The 5,312-nt window shown below is 35.5% G+C and overlaps 1 non-coding gene across 1 annotated transcript; it reads right to left on the bottom strand.

Moving 5' to 3' along the window:
• Window positions 1–4,820: 4,820 nt before the first annotated feature.
• Window positions 4,821–4,922, bottom strand: LOC127740201 (small nucleolar RNA R71). The gene has a single exon (XR_008000882.1). It is a non-coding gene; the product is annotated as a small nucleolar RNA R71 (small nucleolar RNA).
• Window positions 4,923–5,312: the final 390 nt, after the last annotated feature.

Raw genomic sequence — 5,312 nt, 5'->3', positions numbered from 1 at the left:
GAATGAGTTTGTATGTGTTGTAGTATGATTTTGATGATTATAAAATGATGAGGATTTATGGAGATTATGATATTGGTAAGAATTGTGAATGGTGGATTGTGAGTTGATTGAATAATTAGTATGGATTGATTGAGAAAATGATGGAGGGGCAATTGGTATTGATTTGGTTGTAGATGAATTGATTTGAATTGAGGAATTTGGAAAATTTAAGGTTTGGTGATTTTGGATAAAAGTTTATTTTTGACCAACTTCGTCGGGTCATAACTTGGCTTCCGGACTCTCAAATTTTGTAAAACTTATCTTGAACAAAAATTGGGTCCGTGAAGATGTTTGAAGGATGGACTGAAAATGATTTTTAACGAAAAAGTTATGCGCGTTCAAAGTTGGGTGTGTAAAACTGATTTCTACAGACTTAACAGCTTTTTAGAAAAACACAAGGTATGAGTACGCGGAAATATGCATGCATACGCAAGAATCCTCTCTGTTCAACACACTCGTGTATGCATGAGGTGGATGTGTAGGCGACTATGTCAATTTTTTCAATCATGCATACGCGAGAATGTGCATGCGTATGGGAAAGTGCCTTATTTACACTCACGCATATGCGATTGGGGGTACGTGGGAACCCCCTTTCTGTTCCATAAGCTCACATATGTGGATGGAGCTCACATATGCGATTTTGCCATTTTAACACTCATGCATACGCGAGAGTGGCATGCATACGCATGACCCCTGTTTTGATGAAAAGTATAGTTTTAATTTTTAACCCATTTCTCTAGTTTTCTAACCCTCTTTAACTACTTTCTAAGGTCCGATTCCTAGTTTCTAAGCATAGGGAAGAGAGTTAAAACCTAGAGGAAGTTAACATGATAGTGAAGAGGGTTATAAAGTGAAGGATTTTAACTGATGAAGTGCGGAAGTATTGAGGGTTTTCCCCATGGATATTTTTGAGTTTGGGGATATATGCACAGAGGGATTGTCCAAGATTAGCTACCGGACTTGTCGGGTTTGGCTATATAACCGACAGGTGAGACTCATCAGCTATAGGATAGGCATACATCATATGCATTTGTATATTTTTCTTGAGTGTGCATTGTTTTTGTTTGTCTAACTATTTAACTATGCTTATCTGCTATTTGTTCTACTTGTTGTATTTGTACTTTTATCTGTGTTTTTTTTTTGTTTGATTTGTATGCGTTTGTATCTAAGAGACCCTCTCTTGACGGAGGTGTGATGAGGGTTGTTCCACCCAGTGGTTAAGAGGTTTGAAGGAGATAGAAGGTGAATAGTTAGATTAGAGCTAGAATTCCTTAGTTAGATTACCAATATTTCTAATTTAGAGTCAATTTTAAGTTTGAATTTAAGTGTCGGAGTTCTAGGAATGCCTCTGGCTTTTCCAAGACCGTATATATTATCTATGTGGGCATCTTAACCATACTGAGAACCCCCTCCCCGGTTCATTCCATACATATTCTATTATTTTTTAGATTCCATACATATTCTATTATTTTTTAGATGCAGGTTGAAAGGCATCTCATTGAGCATTTTGGAGACTCTTTGAAAGCGAAGAATTCTCTTTTGGGAATTGGTGTTTTGTATTTTGTTTATGTATATATATGAAAATAGATTCTCTGCCCTGTATTTTTGTATCAGTCCCTCTTAGAGGTTGACAATGGAAAAACAGGTGTTTATATTGTAGTTTGAGAAACATTTTGGATATATATATATATATATATATATGTGTGTGTGTGTGTGTGTGTTTATACTCTGGCCGGCCTTAGTTTCGTAGGTTGAGTCTGGAGCTTGACATTAGTCTCTTTTGGAACTCTCTTTATATATATCGTTTATCCTTTTCCATTTGATCTTGCGTATCCGTTTTACATTTATTCGAACAAGTGTGATGCGAGTTTCTGTTACACCTTTTGCTTAGCTTATTCTTCAAGGCTCCTAGTTATAATTTCTTTCAACTATATTTATATATGTATTTTCTGTTTTAGAGGTCGTAATACCTCGCTACCTGTAATACCTTACCATGCAGAGCTTTATGCTTAAGTCATAAAGCAGAGATGGCGAGGTATTATGACCTCTAAAAGAAAAATACGTATATAAATATAGTTGAATGAAATCATAACTAGGAACCTTGAAGAAGAAGCTAACAAAGGCGTAATAGAAAATCACACACTCGTTCAGAAAATAAGCAAATAAAGATTATGTAAAACGGATACACTAGGATGAAAGAAAGGATAAGACATATATACAAAGATCAGAGTTTCAAAAGATATAAATATCAAACTCCAGACTCGACCTATGAAGCTGATGCATGAGCATCTTTTCTATCTTTTTCTAGTGAATTTGCATTTGAATTATTAAGTTTAATCAAGATTTAATTACTTTTAGCCACTATGAATGCTACATTAAGTTGTTTGCAATTTCTGTTTAATTCAGGTAGCATTCGGATGGATTTGACAGAGTTTTGTAGCAGAAAAGGAAGAAAGCGAATGATGTTGTCAACCTCGATCTCCTTGCACTCAAACAAGAATAACTTGAGTTACAGTGATCCAATTGACGTGATTTTAGCGGCTTTAGAAAGCTAACTTTCAGGACTTTCCAAAGATATATAATAGTTTATACTTCTGTCAAAGTAACGCTGGCATAGTGGCGCCTAACTTGGAGAATCCCAAGTTAGGTGCCGGAAGAAGCACAAACTCTAAGTTCAAGGCTGCCTAGGTGGCGTAGTTCAATCACCAAGACTCATGTTCAAGACTGCAAGGGTGGCGCCTAACTTTAATTCATGAAGTTAGGTGCCACATCAATGCAAAAGACACCCTGGAAGCACTGTAAGGGTGGCGCCTAACTTGGAATTTCCCAAGTTAGGCGCTAGTTCATATGAATCCAAGTGGTCCCGCATCCATCAAGCTATGCAACGAGAGTTAATTAGGTTTTGATTAAAACTTTTATTTTATTTTAAAATAGAAAAAGATATTATTTAGTTTTAGAAAATATATTTTACATTAAATAGGATTAGATATAAAAGAGGAAAGAATCAGCCCTTCGGGCTCTTCTCTTCTCTCGGACCTCATTCCACACTTTACAGTTTTACAGAACCCTAGTTTTCTCTCTGAATCATGAGTAACTAAACCTCCACTGTTAAGGTTAGGAGCTCTATTTATTCTATCGATTAATACTTTTACTTTTCTATTTTAATTCATGTATTGATTTCCATTTCAAGAATTGTTATCGTTCTTTATCATATGAATCTGGGTGGAACAGAAGTATGACCCATGTTCTAATTGAATTCTTATAAAACTTGGAAAAGCTCGTTGTTTGAACAACAACTTGAAAATAATTTCTCCTAAATTTCTAATTATCTGTACTTAATGGGATACGTGTCATATAATCCTCTTATATTTGGATAATTAGGATTTCTGTGGCATATAAACTAGAATTGAACTTAACCCTCTAATTGGAATCAAGTCACCAAGGAATTGGCGGTTAATGAAGGTTAGAGGAGACTAAAAAGCTCTAAAGAATGAGGGTTTAGTCACATATAGTTTGCCATGAATTGAATCTTGGATGATTTAGATAGTTGGTAAGAAAAGTTAATTCAGAAAATAAATATTGCTGAAACCTTAACTATTTTTTCCATATATTTCACAACCCGTTCACTGCTTGCTTTCTAATTTTTTGAATTTACTGTTTAATGCAATTGAGACTTAAACACTCTTTTCTGCTTGTTTAACTAAGTAAATCATTCAATCATTGTTGCTTAGTCCATCAATCCTTGTGGGATCGACCCTCACTCACCTGAGGTATTACTTGGTACGACCCGGTGCACTTGTCGGTTAGTTTGTGGGTTATAAGTTCTATACCAAGTTTTTGGCGCCGTTGCCAGAGATTGACTGTGATTGAGAATTATTTGTTGTTTGATTACTTAGATTAGGCATTTTAGTTTAATTTTTTACTTAATTTTTGCTTTATAATTTTTGAAAATTTAGTACTATTATTTTTCCTTAATTTTTGAAATTAAGTTTGGTGTTACCTAGTTAATTTTATTTTAATTCTCCTGTTTAATTTTCTTATTAAATTTTGAAATTCCTAGCCTAAATCTAATCATCATTTTTGAAAATTTTTTGCCTTAATTAGTAAGTATTTTTATTTTATTTCTTTACACAGGTTACCTCACTGGGAATTCTATACACTCTGACGTAAAGAATCCCACTTTTCTTGTCTTCTGTCTGTTTATGACCAGGAATAAAGACAAGGAACCTCTTCTAGATTTTGATCCAGAACCTGAAAGGACTTTGAGACGGCGTTTGCAACAAGCTAGACTTTACAAGGCTAGTGAAAATTTGAGTGAAACCTTTGACATGGAAGCTACAGAGTCCACCATGGATCATAATCGTGTTGCCAATGCCAATATGGCAAATCTGAATGAGAATGAACAACTTAGAAGAGTGCTTGGTTCATACACTGCCCCCAATGCAGATCTCTATGAAAAAAGTATTGTGGTGCCTCCTATAGTTGCAAACAATTTTGAACTGAAGCCTCAGCTAGTCACTCTTGTGCAACAAAATTGTCAGTATCATGGACTTCCTCAAGAAGACCCAAATCAATTTTTTTTAATTTCTTGCAGATTTGTGATACTGTGAAAACTAATGGAGTAAATTTTGAGGTTTACAAACTCATGCTCTTCCCATTTGTTGTGAGGGATAGAGCAAAGTTACGGCTAGTTCTCAACCCAAGGAGAGCCTGGACACTTGGGATAAAGTAGTCACTGGATTTCTGACTAAATTTTTTCCACCACAAAAGCTGACTAAGCTATCAGTGGAGGTTCAGACCTTCAGACAGAAAGATGGTGAGACCCTCTATGAAGCCTGGGAGAGATTCAAGCTGCTGACCAGGCAATGTCCTCCAGACATGTTTTCTAAATGGACTCAACTGGATATCTTTTATAAGGGCTTATGTGAAATGTCCAAAATATGTTTAGATAATTCTGCAGGTGGTTCATTTCACATGAAAAAGACACCAGAGAAGATTACTGAGCTTATTGAGTTGGTTGCTAACAACTAATACTTATACTCATCTACTAGGAATCCTGTGAACTCTGGGACTCCTCAGAAGAAAGGCGTTTTGGAAGTCGAAGCTTTTGATACTCTTCTTTCTCAGAACAAAATTTTGTCTCAGTAGATGAATTTGATTACTCAACAATTGAGTGGGATGCAGGTTTCAACTGTCAACACTCAGAATGCACCTCAAGAGGCCCCTTATGACATGACTAGTAGCTCTATATAAGGTGAGAATTATGACTATGC

Source organism: Arachis duranensis, chromosome 6 (assembly GCF_000817695.3).
Source record: "Arachis duranensis cultivar V14167 chromosome 6, aradu.V14167.gnm2.J7QH, whole genome shotgun sequence".
Lineage (NCBI taxonomy): Eukaryota > Viridiplantae > Streptophyta > Magnoliopsida > Fabales > Fabaceae > Arachis > Arachis duranensis.
This window is presented reverse-complemented; position numbering and strand designations above follow the sequence as displayed.